Genomic DNA, 24,948 nt, shown 5'->3' with positions numbered 1-24,948 from the left:
CACAGGGCTTTCCTTCTAAGGGTATCAAGAAAAACTTCAAAATGCCACCAAACAAGGAAAGAGACAAAGAGAGCTGCATCTTAAGGCTTCGCTTCTGTGTCAGTTGGGAAACAAGGGTGCTGTAACTGCATAGCTGTTTAGGAAAATGTTGAGGAGGTGAAGCTGTGTTCCTGGCAGACAGTAAGGATGAATGACAAGCCTGGGACTTCCCAGCATGCAGTGGTGCTGAGCTAGGGCACAGGTATAGGGGGACATGGCGGGAAGAGCAGAATTCTTTTTCTGTGAAGGAGTGGCAAGGGTCACATCTGGCTTTTGACGAAGACTTTCAAGCCAAGAACCATCATCCACGTACTTCAAGATGGAGCACTCTTTAGAGCAGAGGTTCCCAGAATTTAGGGTACACAAGAACCACCTGACTGGTCCATCACCAACGCAGATCCCTGAGCCCACCACCATGAGGACAGTTCTGGACTGGGGCCAGGAGTCTGCATTTTCACAGGCTTTCCTGGTGAGTCCATTGTAGGACCACACTTGAGACCACCCTGCCCTCAAGAACACATGCCAACTTCCCATTGACCTGCTCCCATCACTGTTAAAAAGTCAGTGGCCTGAACAGCATCAAGCTGAGTCATGGGAAAACATTTTTTTTTTTTTTTTTTTTTACATTGCAGTTTTCCCTCATCTCCAACTGCTTCAGTCTTCTTTCTGGTTGGATTCCAGAATGTCATGATAGAGTAAAGCAACTGAGGAACAAATATAAAGAAATATGCTGACTTGCCATATAGATGCTGAAAAAAATTTCAATGAAGGCTCACAGCTATTAACAAACATTTAGTTAACTGGTTTCTTCTGCCACCATTTATTTATTTATATAGGAGATAGTTTATTTAGAAAGTCACAGAGGAAGAAGTGAGCCATGGAAGAAACGGGCTCAGGAAACAAGTTATAAAGAGAGGCAAGGAAAACATGCCTGGGGGGAGGAGGGGAAGGGATGGGCGTGTCCACAGAGAGAGCCGCTCTTCAGCCACCGTTAACATTTTTTTTTCTTTATTGATTTTAGAGAGAGAGAAAGGGAGAGGGAGAGAGAGAGAGAGAAACGTCGATGAGAGAGAGAGAGCATCGGTTGGCCGCCTCCTGCATGCCCCCACTGGGGATTGGGCCCACAACCTGGGCATATCCCCTGACTGGGAATCAAACCCGCGAACTCTTGGTGCATGGGTTGATGCTCAACCACTGAGCCACACTGGCCAGGCTTTGGCTACCATTTAAAAAGCAGCTAAAGGAGGAGGGGGGAATCAGTGGGGGGAAAAGGAGAAACATCTGTAGCAAAAATAATTAATTAAAAAAAATAAAAATAAATAAATAAAAAGCAGCTAAGTGGCCTGGCCGGTGTAACTCAGTGGTTAAGCGTTGACCTATGCACCAAGAGGTCACCGGTTCCATTCCCAGTCAGGGCACATGCCCAGGTTGTGGGCCAAGTCCCCAGTAGGGGGCATGCAGGAGGCGGCCAATCGATGTTCTCTCTCATTGATATTTCTCTCTCTTTCTCTCTTTTTTTTTATCCTCACCTGAGGACATTTTTCTATATTTTGTTCAGATAGAGTGGGAGGGAGAGAGAGAGAGAGAAACATCGACGTGAAAGGGACACATCAAGTGGTTGCCACCCACACAACCCAACCAGGGCCGGGGACAAAGAAAATAAAAAGGAGCTAAGTGTATGCAGTGTTCTTTCTTGATAATCATATATGCAAACTTGAAAAAAGAGCTAGAGACTAGGACAGATATTCTCTCACTCCATCACAGACTGCTGAGATGCTGGCATGTCCTTGCATTACAAATTGTCCAGGAGGAGCTTCCCCCTTCCACCAAATCAGGATGTTGCTCTGTGAAAGACACTGGTGCCACATCACTGTGGTGCTCAGACCAGCGGGCCAGGAGACACACCATGTAACAATGGCCCTGATTAGAACCTGGCCTTCAGCAGGCCTGCCTGCCTAGGATGCGGGAGTAGAATTGTTGAGAGGTGGCCCCGCCTTGGCCAGTTTCTCAGTGGTTAGAGCGTCGGCCTGCGGTCCAGAGAGACCCAGGTTCGATTCCCACTAAGGGCATGTACCTCGGTTGCAGTTTGTCCCCAGCCCTGGTTTGGTCATGCGGGTGGCAACCACTCAATGTGTCCCTTTCACGTCGATGTTTCTCTCTCTCTCCCTCGCACTCTATCTGAACAAAAATTGGAAATATGTCCTCGAGTGAGGATTAAAAAAAAAAAAAATAGAGGTGGCCCCAGGATGATGGGTTCTTTTTTGTTCCCTACTTTGAATTTTATCCTCTAATCTAGAGCCAGTATTCAATGTTGTTTTTAAAGTGAAATTCATTCACTGGAGTTTCAGGTCTTGGTGTTATGAAAGGAGTTGAAGCAAAATTAAGCCATTAATAATTTGGCAAGGTTCCAAAGCATTCACCATACCATCTCACGTTTCACACGCATGCAGGACACCTTTGTCTAATGCCTTGTCCTAGAAATGAGTCTGAGTGGCTGGGAACCCAGACATTTCTGTCCTAATAAATTTTTCTCTGATCCCTTTATTGGCTGTCAAATCTCTTTTTAAAAATCTCCAACTTTATATTCAACCATCAAAAACTTTTCCAAAATAGGCATGAGTGTTTTCTAGTAGATAATTTTAATGTTGAGAATTAATTCTCTTTCCCAGTCCCAACTCTACTTCTTTGAAGTCAGCATGCCTTTCATCTGTAAATATGAAAATAAACATTAATAATTAATGCATTCCCATCCTCTCCAAATAGGAAGTTTTATTTACTTCTGAGGAAGAAATTATTATTTCCCAGAGCTAGAGAGACAGGCAGAAGCAGAACGGGAAGTCTGCTTTTGATGGTCTCGATATAGATTCAAACTGCCTCAAGTAATTTCATCTGTCTTCAAGAACAACTATTACTGGGTCACTCCCCCCTGAGTTCTTACCTCTTTTTTTGTTTTTTAATCCTCACCCGAGGACATTTTTCCATTTTTTTGTTCAGACAGAGTGGGAGGGAGAGAGAGGAAGAGAGAGAGAGAAACATCGATGTGAAAGGGTCACATCGAGTGGCTGCCACCCGCATAACCCAACCAGGGCCGGGGACAAACTGCAACCGAGGCACGTGCCCTTAGCAGGAACCGAACTCGGATCTCTCTGGACCACAGGCCAACGCTCTAACTGCTGAGCCAAACTGGCCAGGGCGAGTTCTTACCTCTTAATGGAAATATGTTTCAAATGGCAGCTCTTCAGCTTCTCACTGTCCCTTCTGACCAACAACCCCATGAACCACTTCCATATTTTATGAAGAGAGCCATACATCTCCCACATGCCAAGTACAATGAACTTGTCCCATCACCTGTAATCCCAGCATCAGGTATACATTTATTTTTTAACATATGCATAATGATTTTGTTTTTGTTTTTTCCAGGTATGCTTTTTGTGACTCACTCTTTGGCTCATCCCAGGGGCTGTGTCCCCACAGGCACCAGCTTTATGACTGATGGCTGTATGAAATGCTCTTAAAGGCCCAGTTAGCTTAGTGTGTCTGATAAGCACCAAAGGGGTTAGACCTCCCACCCCGTACACATCTTCATCTTCTCAAAAGCTTAAAGGGAGAACTTCACCTTGCCTAGCTCACATTCACAGCCCCACCTTTTTAGCACAGCTGAACCTCCCTTCTACATTTTCTGCCTAGAAGAACCTGTGAGGGTAACACATTTCATGTTTCCTACCTCTGCATGAAGAAGTGTTCCCTTTGATTGTGCCTTTCTTACTTCAAGGACTAGCATTTAATTTGAACGCCTGGGGATGTGGTGAACAGAGCCACCATTCCTATCCACACCTGTTAGGATTATACAGTTTGTGATGGGCCCCCAAAGGTGTCCACGTCGTAATCCCTGGAACCTCTGAATATGTTACCTTAAATGGTAAAAGGGGCTTTGAAGATGTAATTAAAATAAGGATTATGTGATAGGAAAATTATCCTGGATTATCCAGGTGGGCTTAATGTGTAAGGGTCCTTATAAGAGGGAAGCAGGAGCCCTGGCCAGTTTGGCTAAGCAGTAGGGTGTCGGTCCCCTGGACCACTGAGTCCAGGTTCGATTCCAGCCAAGGGCACATACCTAGGTTGCAGTTTGTCCCCGGCCCTGGTCGGGTCATGGGGAGGCAACCAGTCGATGTGTCCCTCTCACCTCGATGTCTCTTTCTCTCTCTCTCTCCCCCCCTGAAGATGAACAGAAAAACATCCTCGGGTGAGGATAAAAAAAAAAAAAGAGGGAAGCAGGAGGCTCAGAGAGATGTGATGACAGCAGCTGAGAGTGGAGCGATGTGGACCATGAGCCAGGGATGCAGGCAGCCTCTAGATTCTAGAGTGGCTCTCAACCTTCCTAATGCACGACCCTTTAATACAGCTCCTCATGCTGTATGTGGCGTATCTGCATGTGGGCGGCCGCCTGGAGAAGGATGGAGGAGCGGTGTCTCAGTTCCTAAGACCATCGGAAATATGTGTTTTCCAATGGTCTTAAGCGGCCCCTGTGAAAGGGTCGTTCAGCACCCCCAAAGGGGTCACAACCCACAGGTTGAGAACCGCTGCAGATGCTGTAAAAGGCAAGGAGACAGATTTTCTCCTAGATCCTCCAGAAGAAGCATAGCCTTGCTGACACCTTGATTTTCGCCCACTATATTAGTTTCCTGGGGCTGCTTTAACAAATTACCACAGATTGGGTGACTTAATGTAACAAAATGTATTCTCCCACTGCTCTGGAGGCCAGTTCAAAATCAAAGTGTCAGCTGGACCGTACTCCCTCTGAAGGTTCTAGGGGGCATCTACTCATTGCCTTTTCTAGTTTCTGGTGTCTCCAGGCAGTATGTGCTTGTGACCATATCATTCAAGTCTCTGCCTATGTGGTCACAAAGTTTCTTCCTTCTGTCTCTCAAAACTCCCTCTGCCTTCCTCTTAAAAGGATACACCTGACTGCACTTAGGCCCATCCAGATAATCTAGGATAAGCCTCTCCTATTAAAATTCTTAATCACACCTTTTGTCATAGAAGGCAATATTCTTTTTTGGGGAGGTCATATATAGTAATAGTCATACATTCTGGGATTTAGGACTTTTGGGGAGCTACCAATTCAGCCCATTATACCCACTGACAAGGATTTGGACTACCGACCTCCAGAACTATACTAGATCTGTGCTGTTCTAAGCCACTCAATTCGTGGTGATTTGCTGCAGCAGCAATAGGAAACCAACACACAGATGGACTTCTCTCCCCTGGACTCTCTGAGCTGAGGAGTCCTTCTGTTCTCTCACTCGTGAAGGTCACCCTGGGTGATGTTGATTGCCCTGTGGCCGTGGCACTTGTCTGGGTCAGACCTGAGGTGTGGGCTTCCCAAGTCTACTTCTGCCATGTCCTTTCTATGAGATCTACACTGTCAGAGTCCTCCTTGGCTAAGTGTTTGCACATGGAGAAAGGTGTAGAGAAGAGAATCTAGAACTAGAATATTGTGAAACCTCTCATGAACTGGGAGGATGGCCCAAGTGGGACTCTGTCTGACATTAAAGGCCAACATCCTTCTCCAAAGGGGAGAAAAGAGTTTCAACATGTCTTAACCTCTCTCAGGGCTGAAGCACATCTATTTAAACGATACCAAGCAGCTGATACCCAGGCTAGAGAAGGAAGAAGTCAGGATCTGGGGATGTCCCTTCTTCTCTTTTACAAATGTTTCAGTAAACTTAGGCAGTTAAGCCAGCGATGCTGGGCATTTACACACTTATAGGTCAGTCTGGATAAGGCAGAGTTTTATTCTGCTAAGTCATTGTCCCCATGTTTCATTTTCTCCACTAGCACAGTGAAAGCATCTCCCAGGGGCGAGTTTTAAACAAAGTTCCCTGACACGCTATTTCAGTCTCTTGGAAATAGTGCTACTGGGGACAAAACCAAAACCAAATATAATGTTACCTGGGCAATGGGAAGTGCTTTCCACATGTATCTTGCACTGGGACTTGAACATGACTGCTGGAAAAACCCTAAATGGATATGATTCTAATTTAGTTAAACACTGGAAGAAAACGCAGTAATAATGTTCACTGTAGTAAACGGTAGTGGCAATCGGTTTTCTGAATGGAGGGGCTTAGGGCTGGTAATCTAGCGGGGAGAGAGGTAGAAGAGGGTCTTGAAGCTGCACGGGCTGGGCCAGCACACACCTGCATTTGGACTGCATGTTTCCTTGGGCTGCTTTGGGGCTGGCAGCACTGAGGCCCACCTAAACCAGGCCTTGATGTCATGCTCTCATCAACTCTTTTCTAGCTTTTCCAGTTTTTCTGTAAATGAAAATTAGTAAGAGCCCATGTTTTTAGAAAAAAATCATGTTAGTATGTGTGTAGAAAAAACTTGGAACATTCAACAAAATAGTGGCAGTGATTCTCTTTGGGGGGCAAGGTTATGGAAGACTTCTACTTTCCGCATTTCTGTAATGTTATAGGTTTAAAGTATTTTTAAGCCCGGCCGGTGTGGCTCAGAGGCTGAGCACTGACCCATGCGGTAAGAGGTCATCAGTTCGATTCCTGGTCAGGGCACATGCCCAGGTTGGGGGCCCGGTCCCCAGTGGGGGGCATGCAGGAGGCAGCCAATAGATGTTCTCACTCATTGATGTTTCTATCTCTCTCCCTCTCCCTTCCTCTCTCTAAAAATCAATAAAGAAAAAAAAAATTTTTAAAAATATTTTTAAAGGCAATTTTGACTTACATTTGTTATCCACAAGAGGATTTTTTGATAACTACTACACAGTAGAGGCATTAGTTGAACACACAATGCTCTTAAAAGTTTCTCTGAAAAAATGAGCAAGGTAATAGTGATTTTTGAGAATAACCGCTTTAAAATCATGGAAAAGCTAATGCATGGATGCAAGTTAGGATGTATGGGTTACTGGGGAGAGAGTAAGACAAGTGACTCAAAACCGCTCAAGAGTGTTCTCCAGTAGAGCAACTGAGGACTTCGCAGCCGTCTGAGGAATCTCTCCCCAAGCCCCAAATCCCCACCATGGAGTGGGGACCAGAGGGGAGGCAGCTGCCACTCAAGGACAACCGTCAGCAAAGGCTCCTCAGCTGTTTCTCCCAGCTCCCCTCCTGTCTTCAACAGCCCGCTGCAGCCTAGGGACACGGGGAGCTTCGGTCAAAAAGCTGACAGGCTGCCTCTTTGGAGAGGCTGCTAGAAGGCACTGTCAATGCCAGAAAATCAAGCTGAAAGCAATGTATAAATTGAGACATTTCAGCTAACAGTTCTGGGAGCTCTAAACAACTAGTTATTCCCTCGTCCCTCCCAAAGAGGTCATCTGCTCCAGGCAGCAGGCAACAGGCAACATAATTTCCACAGAATAGCCAAATGCTGGCAGAACCCCAAACGATGGACTTAAAAAAAAAATGTTTTTATTGATTTTTTTAGAGAGAGATAGGAACATCGATGTGAGAGAGATAATCAGTTGGCTGCCTCCTGCACACACCCCCACTGGGGATCGAGCCCAAAACCCAGGCATGTGCCCTGACCAGGAATCGAACTGGGACCTCTCAGTCCATGGGATGACGCTCAATCCACTGAGCCACACCGGCAGGGCCAAATGATGAACTCTAAAGAGAAAGGGGCAAATGAGACCTTCTTAAATACTCCTGACAAAGCCTGTGTTACCAATGGGTTCCCTGTGCCCTCCAGAGGCACAAGTTCTCTTGAGTCATGACCTTTAGAACATCCGAGAACAGCTCTGGGCCAGAGCAGTGCCTGGCCAGGTCTTGCTAATGGAGCTTTCCAGGCCATGAGAAGTTCTCTGGGCTACAGTCAGAGGTGTGTTACATCTGGGAAGGCACAGGGTACTCATTCTACATGTTGGTAGACCGGCTAGGTTCAGAAAGATACCTCAGGAAGTAGACCAGCTCTCCGGAAGTATTGGCAGTCAGGGTGAGGTGCCGAAGGGAGTAGTTCTGGAGTCTCCCCGTGGGACCCAGTGGGCTCCTGGGTCAGGATCTAGTCGCCCATACCCAGGAGAGTGGGAAATGGGCCCTTGGGGGAGGTTATACTACACAAGTCGACTTCCTCTTTATGTAAGAACAGAGTATGCGGTGGGTTCAGTCTCTGAGCCCTGTCTCTACCTAACTGGAAAGTTAACTCTGCCCGAGTAGAGTTCAACGAGGTCTATTGAATAGGGCAGTAGTGGTGGTATCCTCTTCTCCCATCTCCTGAGAGGAGCTGGTGTGGGCCTTCGGGTTTCCAGTGCCCCTCCCAACCTGGAGACTGAGAGTCCAGGCGCTGCTCTTTCTGGTTCTCTTGTCCACTGGGGATGACCGTGAGGGCTCTTTAGTCCACTACTGCAGCCACTATCTACTCACTCCTAGGAACCACTTCACAGACTAAGGATGACAAGAAAATACCCCTCAGAAATCCACTCATCCAGCAATTACTTGTTGAGCCTCAACTGTTTCTAGGGCTTCTATCAATGAGTAAGCCAGTCTTGGTCCTTGACTCATAAGAGCTTGTTATCTGGTGAAATGAATAATCAATAATAAAATAAACACAAGAATAAGTATATAACTATAATCACATCAAGTGCAATAGAGGAAAAATACAGTACTAGAGTGTTTGGTTTTGTTTTTTTAATCCTCACCTGAGGATATTTTTCCACTGATTTTTAGAGAGAGTGGAAGGGAGGGAGGGAGAGAGACAGAAACATTGATGTGAGAGAGACATCAATTGGCTGCTTCCTGCAGGGCCCCGGCTGGGGCCAGGGATCTACCTGCAACCCAGGTATGTGCCCTTGACTGGGAATTGAACCAGCGACCCTTCTGTCTGTGGGCCGACACTCTACTGCTGAGCCAAACCATCTGGTGCAGGACTAGAGTGTTTTGAAAGCAACGGCTTTCAACCTTATAGTAAAAAATACATTCTACATACAATCCAATATATATACAAACACAACACACACAGACCTATATAATAAAACAAAAGTTTCATTAAACAATTCTTACTCTTATTGTGAGTGATACATTGATATTTTCTGGTCTATTTGTTTAAAAAAATGCTGGCTGCAACCCAATAGGCCACTCCCACAACCAACCAATGGTTGTGATACACAATATGGAAAACCCTGTCACAGGGGCCCCAACCTGGAGTGAAGCTGGGACGCAGGTCATGGAACACTTCCCTGAGGGAATGACACTTTAGCCAAAACATGTGAGGTTAAGAAGAATTAGCCCCAAAAGGCCGGAAAGCTAGGCAGAGAGAACAGCATATACAAGAACTCCTCATTCTACAGAAAAGGAAACTGGGGATCAAGGAAAGACGTGATTTGTTCAACATAACTAACCCCAAGCCCAAGACTCCAAACTCCAAGTTCAAGGTTCTTTAAAGTACTGCAGCCTATCAGTTGTAGTCTTCCTCTTCATTTTACTAATTATGTGCCAAGGGCTAATTATTCTCACCTAGCCTGAGTAGGAGAAAAGAGAAAAGAACAATGGCAGGAGGCTATGTTCACAAAGAGCCCATTTAATTCTTCACGCAAAACAATGCACCTTAGCTCCTACCCCACCTGGCGTGAGGCCTGCACTGCGAGCTGTTTGTTCCTTCCCAGTAGGAACTGGCAGGGAGCCACACTCCTGCTTAGTCCTGGCTTTAATGAAAAGCCATTTACAAAATGCCCGGCAAGGCTTAGACTCAGCCGAGGGGCCTGGAAAGAATGCAGAGTATTGGCCCCGGCTTTTCCATCACCCCCTGTGGATGCCGCACCTGACTTTCCACCTGTTTCCACCTTGCTCAGTTCCCTGCGGCCAGCCCCTGACTGCTGTGCATGGTCAGCTGTGAAAATGCTCCAGTTGTGCAGCACAAAGGTAACATGAACCCTGCAAATGAAATACAGGCCACAACCCAGGCTGTCAGTCAGGGTCCGGGTCAAAGTGGATGATCTGGGAGGACATGAGGAGAGGGGTCAGAAGAGGCACAGGACTTAGGCAAGAGAAACAGGGCTGTTATACACAGTTGCTCGGTTTGTACGCTGCACGAGGCACCCAAGGAGGGGATGAGTGAGGCTGGAATAGAACCCATACTCCACTCACAAAACTGCATTCCTGGCAAGGGCCTTTATCTGCCTAGAAGAACCTTCACTCACAGGAGCCAGAGCGGAATGGCTCAGGAGGGCACCTGGTCAGAGATGGAAACAGCCAGACCTCATGACAGCACACTGGGAACATGACTGTTGAGCCAAGGGAAGGTCGGCCTCCTCAGGTTTTAACCTTACAGGTGCGTGGGCAGACAAGGGCAGGTGGTTAGGTGCTGCTCTGTAGTGACAAGCTGTGACCACGGCAACTACTGGCTGACAAGCAGAGACATCTCCCAGTTCTAACTCCTTATCCAGCCAGACTCTGATCCTCTCCACCTTGGCTTCTCCTTCATCCAGCTCCGAGTGATCCACGCACCCTGCAGGCACAGCTCTACTCCCGAGATTTTAACTATTAGTTTAAAAATTGCTAACACAGCCCTGGCCGGTTTGGCTCAGCGGTTGGAGCGTCAGCCTGTGGTCCGGAGAGACCCGGGTTCGGTTCCGCTAAGGGCATGTACCTCGGTTGCAGTTTGTCCCCGGCCCTGGTTGGTCGTGCGGGTGGCAGCCACTCGATGTGTCCCTTCACGTCGATGTTTCTCTCTCTCTCTCCCTCCCGCTCTATCTGAACAAAAAATGGAAAAAATGTCCTCGGTTGAGGATTAAAAAAAAAAAAAAAAAAATTGCTAACACATGCCCATGTAAAAAAAAAAAAATCCAAACATTACACAAAGGTAAATAATTAAAAGAACAGCCTCTCCCCAAATTTTAAATTAGACTCTTTCTCTGTCAATAACCTCCTTACTGCGCATCCCTCATATTCCAAACCAGCTTTCTGTTCTCACTGGAGCCTGTAATTACTCTGCCCCTCGTTCCACGGACAACCAGCGCCCGTCTTAGATCGGCAGTGCTTCCATCTCGGACCCCAGGGCCAGCTGCTTCGCTGTCACGTTAGATTCTGCTTCCTCAGGAACCTTGCCCCACCCCATCCTGATGCTTCGTCACTCACTGCTGCTTCTCCGGGCTAGAGGACTTCAGAGACTTAGTCCATTATGAATTCATGGGACCAACTCAGCCCTCACCCCTGAGCAACAAGACTTTTATTCATCACACATACGCCCAGGCTCATTTCTCACAGTGGTTCATTCAGGCCTTCAAGACCTCACCCCCCACCTTAGCAAGTGGAAGTCTTTTCTTAGCAAGAACTCCAGTCATCCCCCTTGGCTGTCACCCTGCAAGTCAGGGGTAGAAAGAACTACACCCACTCCTACCAGTCTCAGAGGAAGAGACCCTTTTCTCCTCTGCAAAGTTACCCCTTCCCTGGTGTCCTCAAGATCATTCCTACTTGCTCCCTTTCTCTCCTGCACCTGGATTATTTTCCTCAACTCTTTTCCCATTTCTCCTTATTATCAGAAATCACTCCAAGTCAATACCAAGCTCTTACTCTAATTGTAAGTTGGTTGGATCACCATGGAGAACAATGTATAAGCCTACTAAAAACAATATGGAAGCAACCTAAGCATTCATCCATGAGTGAATGAAGAAGATGTAATATACAAATGTATATATATGTAAATATTACTCAGTTGTAAAAAGACATTAAGTGGGGTGAAGGCGGTGGGTGGGGGCAGGAGCGGGGAGGAAAGGGTCAATAGGAGAAAAAAGGGGATATCTGTAATACTTTCAACAATAAAGATAAATTTAAAAAATAATAAATAAGCCCTGGTCAGGTTTCTCAGTGGTTAGAGCATTGGTCCGCAGACCAGAGAGTCCTGGGTTCGGTTCCCACTAAGGTCACGTACCTTGGTTGCAGTTTGTCCCCAGCCCCGGTTGGGGTCATGTGGGTGGCAACCAATCGATGTGTCTCTCTCACATCGATGTTTCTCTCTCTCTCTTTTCCCCACTCTCTCCCTCCTGCTATATCTGAAGATAAAATGCAAAAACTGTTCTTGAAAATGTTCTCAGGTGAGGATTAAAAGAAAAAGAAAAACCAACCCAAAAGAAAATCTTGGCATTTGTGACAACACAGACAGACCCTGAGGATATATATGCTAAGTGAAATAAGTCAGAGAAAGACAAATACCATATGATCTCACCTATGTGGACTCTAAAACCAACCAACCAACCAACTAAAAAACCCCAAACCCAAAAAACAAATTCATAGATACAGAGAAAAGAATGGTGGTTGCCAGAGGTTGGAGTGGAGCGGGTGGGCAAAATGCGTGAAGTGGCCAAAATGTATAAACTTCCAGTTATAAAATAAGTAAGTCCTGGAGATATAATGGACATCATGGTGACCATAGTTAGCAATACTGTATTCTATATTTGAAAGTTGCTAAGAGAATAAATCTTAAAAGTTCTCATCACAAGAAAAAGAAGCTGGTAACCATGTGTGGTGATAGATGTTAACTAGACTTATTATGGTGATCATTTCTCAGTTTATACAAATATCAAATCATTATGCTGTACACCAGAAACAAACGTAACGTTACATGTCTATTACATCTCAATAAAAAGCAACAATACTGTGTATACCAACTGCCTCTGTAATTCCACTTTGTGAGATATATCGTGAAGAAATAACCCACAAAAGAAAAAAAGCAACTTGTACAGTGATGTTCAGAGCAGAGATATTTATACTTGCAAAATGTTGGAAATACCCCAATACTAGATTGAAGGTTAAGCATACTTTGGTATCAGTAGGTAGGATGAGACACCAGAGAAGGTATGGAATATTTGGAGTACCAAATATGTGAATTATGTTGATATAGAGAAATCTTCAGACGAAGTATATTTTAATACACACAAATATATATATATATATAAACAAAAATACACAGTTATTACAATTTTATATATGTTTGCTGATAATGAATAGAATTGTTTATACCAATAAGAAATTCGATCCGACTGCTTCTGGTTACTATTTTTCTTCCCTCCCCTGTTGCTGTTGTCTGGTGACCATCCACTGCCTCTATTTTCTCTCTATTCAATTTCCCCCTTAACCATATGCAATCTAGCTTCTATCTCCAATGTTTTTACTGGTCTGACAGTGTTAAAAATCATCATGCTTGCCCTGGTCAGTTTTGCTCAGCGGTTAGAGCATCGGCCTGCAGTCCAGAGAGACCCAGGTTCGGTTCCTGCTAAGGGCATGTACCTCAGTTGCAGTTTGTCCCCGACCCTGGTTGGGTCGTGTGGGTGGCAACCACTCTATGTGTCCCTTTCATGTCGATGTTTCTCTCTCTCTCTCCCTCCCACTCTATCTGAACAAAAAATGGAAAAATGTCCTCAGGTGAGGATAAAAAAAAAACAAACAAATAAAAAAAAAAACAATCATCATGATTTTCTTCTAGATAAATCCTGAAGTTTAGTTAAATTGGTAGCAATGAAGCTCTCAATGTCTTCTCTTCCCTTGCGGCTGAATCATCCTAACTTCTCCACATCTCTTCACATTTTCCCTAATTATGGACAATTTTTAAAGATTATTCTTGGAGCTCTGGTCTTTGTATTCTGTACCCAAGACCTCTGGCAAGCTCCCTTTTCAGGGAGCCATCCCTTCTGTTCTGTTGATGTTGACTCCCATATCCATCCCAACCTCATCCTCAGCTTCTAGTTCTATGTGATCAAGCCACTCAGATGTCTCCAATTGTCACTCTATGTAGATCTCCATGTCTAAAACTAAACTCATCTCCAAACCCCCTCTTTAACATCCTAACTTCTGGTTAATGTCACCAATGCTGTCCCAAACTCAAAACCAGCTCACACCCTCAAATTGGTAAGGCGACCTTCTTACAGTCCTCCTCACACACATTCCCGCTGTTCCTTTGTGGATGCTGTGCCTTGCCCCATGGAAAGCCCTCCCTGGTGTCCTGTCTACTCATGTTCAGGGCAAGCCCAGGTTCTGCTTCCTCTGTGATGTCTCTTCCAATTATTCCAGTTCACAACGATTATTTTCCTCTCAGAATGCTTTCTGAATTAGACTCTATAGTACCAATGACACACAATACACTGTTCTTTTCATTTCTTTTGCCTGGACTGTCTTAAGCATTCATCTATCCTTTGGTGGACAGCATCCCGCATCACCCTGCACCCTCAGCTCCAGTGTGAATCCTTCCTGAAGTCTTCCTGGTTCTCACAGGGTCAGGGCCACTCTTCCTTCTGGGTTACCAAAACACCCCTTCCCGTTCCTGCTGGAGCTCCCATCCCCTTGCGTTGTCATGACTTCATTTTGTGTCCAACACACATGCCAGAATGTCAGCTGAACTTCTTAAGGGCAAAGACTGTCCTATACAATAAAGCACAACAGATGTGTTACTGACATCTAATGTCATACACACTAATCATTCCATACATCCATGTTATCTTCCAAACCAGACTTCCATCTCCTTGTGGACGGGGGTTGAATTTCATTTCTTTTACATCCCATAGTGATTAAGAATACAAACCAGAAAGGATTTGGAGCGTACTTATTGAGAGTATGCACAGAATAGGCCTTGTGAAGACAATACACAAATTTATATGAATAACCTATAAACCTGGAAACGATACTGTCTGGGGAATACAAGTCTTATCAAGATTCAAAACAATGCACCTTGCTATTCTGGGGCCAGCGTAACACATCTCCGTACTTAGTGGTCCTGTCACTTAAAGGCGTTAATAGGATGCCAATACTGGGAGCTTTCAGCTGTGGGCAGTACCTATCTAAAATCAGAACAAATCAGAGTCCCTGATAAGTGGCAATAATCTGCAGGGAAGGGGCGGGGGGTGGCTGTCTGCTAAGAGTCTGGTGCTGTAGAAAGTCTGGCTACACAGTACATATTACACCACTGGAGATAAGCCTTCAGTGAAACACTCCTCATATGGGAAAGGGTATTTCATTTCATCCAGAGGTCCAAGGCCTGCCCCTTTCATACGGTACAACACACAGTAGTCCAACTATGATCTTGCTGACTCAGAGCAGATAAGATTTCATTTCTCACCAGTCAGAAAACACCATTTAAATTACAAGGTGACCAGGATAACAACACCCTTGAGAGAATATGACTGCTTCTCTTACAGTCACTCGGAGTGGTGGAGCATCTCCAGCAGCCATACCTAAAGACTTACTCACTAATATTCCCAGGTGGCAGGGAAGGCCTCCACCCCACTTGGGACAGGTGTTTGTAGTCAGAACCATTTCGAAGAAGGGGCAGATCCTGCTTAGCAAACATCTATGGCAGCAGAGGCTGAGCTGTGTGGCAGGCCGAGCTGTGTGACAGGCCAAATGGCCCTCAGCTCTAAGTCCCAGATCCCCAGTGCTCGGAGTTGGGCAGATGCCACCTCTGGTGGAAGGCAGGTATCAGCCCACTGGGCTGGGCCATCGAGGCAACATACAGTGTGTGTGGACCGGAAAGATGAGGAGAGAGGACAGTTGCCAGGCCAGCCTCCCCCTGCACAATCAGCAGCTCCAGGACCTGCTGTAGTAAAGAGGGAGCTGCCCAGCCTATCCCTACAGAGGGCTTCTGCCCATCAGGTGGCCACTGGTGGGCACACAACCTTTTCTATCCCTGGAAGAAAAAGGGCCTCTGAGCTGATGGCTGGTCAGAACACACCCAAGGGCAAAGGGAGGAAGAAGGCTGCAGCAGGCCTGGGCACAGTCTTTCCTTTTTTTTTAAAATTTATTTTAATGTAATATAATATTTATTTCATTTTATTAATTAAATTATTTTTGTTACAGATATTTCTCCTCCGCCCCCCCCCCCCCCGCCATCCTCCTCCTGATCCTGCCCGCCCCCCAAAGGATTGTTGTCTATGTTCACTGGTTATGCATATATGCATATAAGTTCTTTGGTTTATCTCATCCCCCCTCCCCTGTCCTCTGAGGTTTATCAGTCTGAACCGTACTCCTTTCTATGTCTCTGGGTCTATTTTGTTCATCAGCTTATTTTGTTCATTATATTCCACAAATAAGTGAGATCATGTGGCATTGTCTTTCTCTGATTGGCTTATTTCACTTAGCATAATACTCTCCAGGTCCCTCCATGTCGTCTCAAAGGATAAGAGATCTTTCTTTCTTACAGCTGCATAGTGTTCCATTGTGTACATGTACCACAGCTTTTTTATCCACTCATCTACTGATGGACACTTGGGCTGTTTCCAGATCTTAGCTATTGTAAATAGTGCTGCTATGAACATGGGGGTACATATATTCTTTCTGATTGGTGTTTCAGGCTTCTTAGGGTATATTCCTAGAAGTAGGATCACTGGGTCAAATGGCAGTTCCATTTTTAATTTTTTGAGGTAACATCACAGTGTTTTCCATAGTGGCTGCACCAGTCTGCATTCCCACCAGCAGAGTACTAGAGTCCCCTTTTCTCCACACCCTCACCAGCACTTGTCTGATGATTTGTTGATGGCGGCCATTCTGACAGGTGTGAGGTGATACCTCATAGTCGTTTTAATTTGCATCTCTCTGACGATTAGTGATGAGCATTTTTTCATATGTCTCTTGGCCATATGTATGTCTTGTTTGGAGAGGTGTCTATTTAGGTCCTCTGCCTGGGCACAGTCTTTCAAAATAGATAGTTCAGATAGGTACACAACCACCAAACATGAAAGTGCTAAAGAAGGCCCCAGAGACACTGGGGAACTGGGAATCCAGAGAACATGAAGAAATGGGGAAAGAAATTCCACCCCAAACAACCCTGTGGTATATAGGGTTTTTACCGAAACCTGATAAATTTTGATAAATTTAAACAGCAAAAGTTAAGAGACAAATAAAACGATCTTAAGATACTTTTGTTCATAAACTTTTTTTTTCTTTACTGATTTTAGAGAGAGAGGAAGGGAGAGGGAGAGAGAGATAGAAACAGCGACTGGCTGCCTCCTGCATGTTCATAAATTTTTTTACATCCTTGAATAGATGACTCTGTTTGGATGGATGGACTTGGGAGTTTCTAGGCTGTCTTCAAGTCCCAGACCCACACAATACTACTTTAGGCACACTCTCTCTCCAAAAGGAAATGAAGTAGCTATTTAAAGAAACACCTCTGAGCCAGTGTGGCTCAGTGGACTGAGCATCACTCCATGGACAGAGCATCACTCCATGGACAGAGAGGTCTCTGTTCGATTCTTAGTCGGGGCACATGCCCAGGCTGCGGACTCAATCCCCAGTAAGGGGCATTCACGAGGCAGCCAACTGATGTTTCTCTCTCTCTCTCTCTTCCTATCTAAAAAAAAAAATCAATAAAAATATATTTTAAAAAATTTTGAGAAGTGTTTATTATTAATAATGACAATAGTGAAACAAAATAATAATGAAAAAATAAATATCCTGTGACAGTCTTAGATACTGCCCTACTACATGGGGTCTGTAAATCACATTTTTTTGGTTTAAAAAATTGTAATAAAAGTTATAGTTACTTAGAAAAGCTTGGAAAACACTTAAAAGCACTATGAAAAAAACATCCACTTATAATCTATTACTTAACTATAATTGCTTATGATTTGGCATATGCTCTGCTAGTACCTTTTCGTACTTTTCTTTATAAAAATGGTATCATTCATTCTTTTTTTTTTTTTTTAATCCTCACCCGAGAACAGTTTTGCATTTATCTTCAGATAGAGAGGGAGGAAGAAAGAGAGAGAAACATCGAAGTGAGACACATCGAGTGGCTGCCACCCACATGACCCCAACCAGAGCCGCAAACTGCAACCTACGTACGTGCTCTTAGCGGGAACGGAACCCAGGCCTCTCTGGACTGCAGGCCAATGCTCTAATCGCTGAGCCCAACTGGCCAGGGCAAAATGGTATCATTCTTAACATACTATTTTATATCCTCCTTTTTTTATTATTATAGCCAAAGTTTCTGATATTAATAAATATTCTTCTAAAGAATTTTTAGCCCTGGCCGGTTTGGCTCAGCGATTAGAGCATTGGCCAGCAGTCCAGAGAGACCCAGATTCGGTTCCCGCTAAGGGCACGTACCTTGGTAGCAGTCTGTCCCCGGCCCTGGTTGGGTGGTGCATGCAGGAGGCAGCCACTCAATGTGTCCCTTTCACGTCGATGTTTCTCTCTCTCTCTCTCTCTCTCTCTCTCTCTCTCTCTCTCTCCTCCTCCTCCTCCTCCTCTCTCTCCCTCCCACTCTATCTGAACAAAAAAAAAAATAAATAAAATAAAGGATTTTTAATGCCTGTGCAAATTTTATCTAGGTGAACCTACCCAATCCCTGATTGTTGACCCTTTTGGTTAAGTGTTTGATATTATTAATAATGTTGCATTAGTAAAAATCCTTATAGTTTTTAAATATTCCTCAAATAACAATTTCTGGTCTAAGGACATGTGTCCTTTCAAGGCTTTGGATATATATTGTGAAAATTACCAGACAGATTCTTGCTCAGTTATTTTAAACATATCACTCAGTGGCATGTATCTCCTATATATAGAAAATAGTTTCAAGAAAACAATAATCTTACATGGAGTCAATACACTTCGGATAGGCAAAGTCCTTATTTACTTCAGACAAATGAAATGTCCAGAGGTCAAAACACTGATATTATGCTGAAAAGTTGGGTAACAACACCTGGCTAGTTTAGCCAAGTTGGCAGGGCAAAAGGCTAGTGAGAACAGTATCTAGGGTTTAGGCCAGTACTGGCCAATCAACTCTACAGAGAGGAAAAATCATCCCTGGCCAAAGGGTGCCTCACAAGCCGTGGCCAATTGTCACACAAATTTGTACTCTTGGCCAAAAGTTAGATTGGCTGATGGAATGTGGATTACTCAGCATAACTCATCCTAATTCCAGGGTAAGTGAGCACGTGTCCAAATTATAGGTGTGTCATCTTCCTATAATAAACAGGACATCTGGCTAGGAAACACAACTTAACATATGAGATGATTAAAGGTTCAGCAATACTTAATAAAGTTGTCATAGTTTATCAGTAATTCTTAAGAGAAGCACTTAATAAACCTCTGTGTGAAAGGTGTGCTCTATGATAGCCAGGCCAGATCTAAAACACAGCCACTGTAACAGAGTGTCAGCATTTCAGCTGAGGTTCCTTTAAACTTCAGGCCTTCTTGCCCTGGCCAGTTTGGCTCAGTGGTTAAATCATTGGCCTGAGGACCAGAGTCCCAGAGGTTTGGTTCCCACTAAGGGCATGTGCCTTGGTTGCAGTTTGTCCCTGCACTGGTTGGGGTCGTGTGGGTGGCAACCACTCGATGTGTCTCTCTCGCATTGATGTTTCTCTCTCTCTTTTCTCCCCTTTCTCCTTCCCACTCTACCTGAAGATAAATGTAAATAATAATAATAATAATAAAAAACTTCAAGCCTTCTTAATGTGAAGAGGCACAGATTTTTCATAAAGATCATATGCTCATGTAATCTGATGCCATTTTCATCAGTAGCTGAAAATTAAATTAGCTGATTAGAATAGTAATGATTACTTCAACCAGTCAAGAGAAGGAGGGGACTATTCTCAAGAAGGAAAAGAGAAGACTAGGAAGAGGTGCTGAGGTAGGAGGTCAGTGATGTACCTGTATGCTGGACTGCCAGGGAAGCAGCCACGTTGGAGGGTCCTGCCATCACTTAGAGCCTGGTTTGGTGCACACTGGCTTGGCCTGCTCAAAGGAAGCAGTCTAACCCTATCTGCCCTATGCATTGAAGGTTCCAAGTAAAGACAACTGTTTCTTTTGTATCAAATGTATTTACTGCAAAACAACCACTACCAATTCTATCGGTCTTCACTAAATTGCAAAAGCATACATGATTCTTGTAATAATTCATATATAGAAGCATATACAAAGTAAATGTTTCCCTTTGAGTCTCTTTCCCTCTTTCACAACCAAATCCCACTTCCCAGAGGTAAACACTACTGTCTTTGGATGCTATCCCTGGGTATTTTCTTCCATCATGAAATTTATAGGAATTTAAATGCATTTGTGTTCTCCCATCTGAATGGCCCTGGCTCCTTAATTACTTGGTAGTCTGCCTTGAGCCCATCTGGAATTGCTGCCATCCAAAATGACCTCCCTTTATCTCTGCTCACTAGCGAGGAGGTTTCCCTCCCAAAATGGATAGCTCCTTCCCGGGGCCCTTAGATCTCCTGGACATAGAAGCTGACCTGAGCAAAGTCCCAGATTAAAGCCACACCTCTAATAGTAGAGGAAGTAGATGCAGGCCATGTGAGTTTTATTCACAAGCAAGAACTCAGCAGCTTTTCCACTTCAAATTAAGATCACTTCCCAGACTGGCCTCCCCAACTGGAGGACCAACCGCCCCCACAAGGCACACAAACACACCAAGCCTGTGCTCTCCTAGTCAACTGCTCCTGCCCCGCCAGTCTTTCAGATAACCAGGTCAGCTGAATACATGGAGACAAAGGGGCATTTCATATACTCCTATTTTGGCAGTTGAAATAACACTGCAAGTGCCAGGTCTTCACAGGACAAATCTTCTCTCTGTGCATGTCAAACACACCAAGAGGGCTGCCAGGCGATGGGGGCTGCTGATTGAGGGTCCAAGATGGATTTAAATCACAATAAATTTTTGAAAGCATTACTTATTTTATACTTTAGTAATATAAAGTAATGCCTTCTATCTCTTATTAAGCAGGTACTCTATATACTTCCTTTCATTTAATCCTCACCACCACCATGTAAAACAGCGACAATATTTCCAGGGCTGCAGGTGAGGAAATCGGCAATCAGAGGTTTCACAACCCAAGGCCACATGGTCAGGAACTGGAGAACTGGGGTTTGAATTCAGGTCTGTCTTCTTCTAGAGGCCAGACTGCCTCACTTTCCCAAGGTGGGATTAGAAGTCCCTATGGCTTCCAGAAACTACAGAAGGTTACATTCTGGCAGCTGGAAGAGAATCCAGCTCCTCCTCCTCTGAGCCCCTTTCAGCCCTCACCGCCTTGCTTTCTGGAATGCAGCAGCCTTACAGATAGGAAGTTCAGATGTCAAACACCCACCTTCACATTTGCTTTATGTTGGATGATGCAAACTGTAGAAAGAACAACCTTCCTGAAGTTGAAATGTGTAAGGAAAAATTATTATTTCTAAGATGGCAAGAATAAATATTTAATTAGACAGTGTAACACTGAATTTCCCCTGGCTTTGCAACATCTCAGACAATAAAACAAGCCCTTGTCTACAGGGCTAATTACAGATGACTAAATTATTTTTATTAAAACCCTTTGGAATATTAAACATGAGGGATGAAACAACATGGTATTGTAGAACAGCTCTAGTCCGGAAATTTGGGTTCTAATCCTGACTCAGCCACTAATAACCACCAATGTTTATTTCCATAGTTTATAGCATTTTCACATATTTGCTACATTAGTTGGGTGACCTTGGGCAAGTCACTTAACTTTTGGTGTCTTATGTCAAAATCTGAAATGAGGACATTGAACTATACCATTTGAAGTCCCCTCCACTTCTAATACCCATGTGTTTTAGGATTTTTATAAATGTGTCTGTAAACAAATAAGGGCAGATGAATTCTGGTTTACAAAAATTATATTTTCTGTTCAGTTTCTGAAAGATGTTACTTGGCTAAATTCAGGTACTTGCTTCCAGGTAGTTCACTCAGCTTCTGGAAGGTACCACATATATGTATTTTTTTGTCCTCACCCGAGGACATTTTTCTATTTTTTGTTCAGACAGAGTGGGAGAGAGAGAGAGGAAGAGACAGAGAGAAACATCAACGTGAAAGGGACACATCAAATGGCTGCCACCCACATGACCCAACCAGGGCCGGGGACAAACTGCAACCGAGGTACGTGCACTTAGCGGGAACCGAACCCGGGTCTCTCTGGACCACAGGTCGATGCTCTAACCGCTGAGCCAAACTGGCCAGGGCTGGAAGGTACCATATTAAGACCGTGGGTTGAATTCCCACATAGCAACTTTCCTCTGTTCAGTAGCCAACTACCATTCCTAACTCCAGCTAATCATCTCAGATACATGGCTTGGGGAAGGACTTGAGGAAATCCATCCTCACAATGCATGCACTCTCAGGATGCTAAGTCAGTAATGGCATCATCACACACCCAGGAATATTATAAATCTCAGTCTTTCTTAATCCTAAAACACACAAATCCCTCCTTCAAATCTTGCCACTTACTGGCTGTTTTGATGTTCCTGAAATTAGGATGCACCTTAGAACAACGTATATATTTGATCTGGTAGTGTTAAATTATTTCACCTAAAAGGTGTTGGTAAATTGCTGGTATGTTTTAGAAGCAAGGAAATATAGTGCTATAAAACCACAACACAGATTACACAGATTTAGGTGTAACTTGGTTCAAATACTGTCCCGTTCCCTGATCTTAACAATTACATTCAGTAACAACTGGATAGGCAATGTGTAAGACACAAGTATTAGCACTGTTTCCCAACAGCAGCAGTTTAAGACAATCTATCATTATCTCATAAAACACTGGTATGGATTTCAAAGGCAAATTAACCCATATAAAAACCCCTGTGATGCTCTGAAAATGTACTATCCCACAGCAAATTGGAAAGGGAACATTTTACTCACGCCCTCCTGATCTATCTAGCCTTGACACATTTTCTTGCTTCTTAATTCACAACCCTCCACCCCAGTAATATCGCTGATTCCCAAAATACACTCAACCCAGGAGGAGCAGCTCTCCAGCACAGCTGTCTGCTCCTGCCCTGCCCGGGTATTTCTGTGTCACTATGTGACACAGAGAGGACCACACAGAAGGAATGTAACTCTCAGGCCCCACAGTTCCCATCGCCTCACAGGCAGGTGCATCCCGCCAAACCCCAGACTGGCATTCGAAACAGAAGAAACTGCACTACTGCATGGGGGCTGTAGTTTTCCTGAACTCCATCTCTATGTTTAAAACTAGGGCGACAGCCGTCTTTGCTACTGTAAACTAATCTGATGGGCATGGGGGTGGGGAGTGGCTCTCAGGAGGCTGCCAATAGGCCATGATTGAGCAAAGTCAAGGAGCAAAATCATTATTTTCACTGTTTGCAATCCCAGAAACTCCACATTAGTGGGTCCTTCAGCATGATTTTTAGGAGTGAACCATCTACTTCTTTTGCAGCCTGGAGTAAAGAAAAAAACAAACCAAAGCCTTATGTACAGTTTAACTGCCTGATATTTGCGCATATATTCTAACAGTACAATCTGTGAAATCTGGAAGCCAGAAAAAAGAAAAAGAATAAAAAGAACTTGGCAATGAGGTGCACACACAGTAGTCAGGAGCCCTCGAGTTGAGGCACGTTTGTTGAGACAGCTTCTGGCTATGGGCAACAACTCTGACTTCAGCTCTATTTCTGCTGGGGGGAAAAACACTTTGGGATCTTCCCCTATTCCATGATCAGGGAATGCAAGATGGGCAGGTGGAACCGTAGCAAACATAACCCAGGGAATCGTCCAAATATGCTAGAACCCCTATCAGGTGACAGCCCCCACAAAGACTCACAGCTGCAGGAGGCCAGGGGTACAGGCCTCAGATATACACCATGGAGAAACCTCAGGTCCTTTCCAATCTGCACATGTTAGGTTAAAACTCACTATTACCCAATTGGTTACCACATGGAATTCACAGGCATCACAAATCAAGTCCTGCCACAACCCCTCAACATACAAACAGTAAGCACTTGCTATGGATGATATCAGGCCTGTTCCCAAGCCTCACAATATACCAGGGTTGTATTAATTTTTTTAAAAAGCATTTTAAAGAGTACTGCAAGACACAACACACCGGAAGCACAGGAACTTTAGCTCCCACTCGCAATCTTTCCCCCTCTAGTCCCTCTCCACAGCACCCACCAAGGCCACACTCTGCCCACTAGGAAGGCCACCGTGCACTAGCGGGTGGTCACTAAACAGTAGCTGATCACGATGAGGCTGAACCCTTCTCGGCAAAATCTATTCCGAAAGCCCCACAAGCTCTTAACAGCCAGTTAGAACTGTCCAGACCTGCTTCGCACACCAGCCAGGGAAGGAGCGTGCGGGTAAGAAACCTGAGGCCCCAAGGTTTGGGCAGGCAGACTGTCCCCCTCCCCCAAGTCTCCCCTCGCTCTCTCCCTTGTCACTCTTTTCTGGCATAGCACCGGGGAAAACCAGAGAGGCCGGAGGTGTCAGGCCCGAGAGGAGTAAGAAGGAACAAGGGCGGCCGGGGGACAGTTTGGGGGGAAAATCAGTCCGGGGCGGAGGTGCGCTAGCGCCGCGTCCAGTGGGGAAGGACCCCCGAGGTGGGTCTGGCGGGAGGGAGGAGAGGGGGAGTGGCTCGCGGGGGCCCGACGGTTGTGGCCGCAGGGAGCCCCAGAGAGAGCGATGGAGGGAGGGAGGCGGGCGGGGGTTAGACGCGGTTGGGGGGCGGGGGCGCAGATGGAGAGGCGAGGGGGGCAGCCCGGTTCCCCTCCCCCAGCCCGGGCCCGGGCCTCCCGCTGACTCAGCCCCACGGCGTCCGTCGCCTCGGCCCGGACTCACAGTGCGCAAGGCGGCTCCGGCGGAGGCGGCGGGGGAGGGGACAGGCGGCGGGGGCTCTGCGGCTAAGGCTGCGGCTCCGGCCGGCGGTTCCGGGCGGAGGGTCCTAGTAGAGGCCGCCGAGGTCTCCGGCTTCAACGCACAGAGACTGCGGGGGAAGAGAGCACTGCGCAGGCGCGATGCGGCCACCGCTGTCAGTCCGAGCGGGGCGGGGCCAGGGCACCCGCCATCTCCAAGGCAACCAGGCGGTGAGGAAAGGACAGTCCCTTCTTCCACCTTGTCATAGCAACGGCGGCGGGAGGTGGGGGCGCCGAGAACAGTCCCTCCAGATTGCCATAGCAACAAGGAGAAGAACCATCCTCATAAATTGACCGTGGTACCGAGGGA

At 45.4% G+C, this 24,948-nt stretch overlaps 1 protein-coding gene across 2 annotated transcripts in view; it reads right to left on the bottom strand.

The window, feature by feature from the left end:
• The window catches only part of MAPRE3 (microtubule associated protein RP/EB family member 3), a 49,991-nt gene extending 25,262 nt beyond the window's left edge, over positions 1–24,729 (bottom strand). Inside the window, exon 1 of one of the 2 annotated variants that reach the window (XM_036262811.1) lies at positions 24,565–24,729. The gene's annotated coding sequence lies outside the window, so the exon portion shown is untranslated. The remainder of the gene's footprint in view (positions 1–24,564) is intronic. The other variant, XM_036262812.1, reaches the window with a different exon arrangement.
• Positions 24,730–24,948: the final 219 nt, after the last annotated feature.

This window comes from Molossus molossus, unplaced genomic scaffold (assembly GCF_014108415.1).
Source record: "Molossus molossus isolate mMolMol1 unplaced genomic scaffold, mMolMol1.p scaffold_m16_p_15, whole genome shotgun sequence".
Taxonomy (NCBI): domain Eukaryota; kingdom Metazoa; phylum Chordata; class Mammalia; order Chiroptera; family Molossidae; genus Molossus; species Molossus molossus.
Note: the sequence above shows the minus strand (reverse complement) of the source record. Positions and strands in the feature narration are given on the sequence as shown.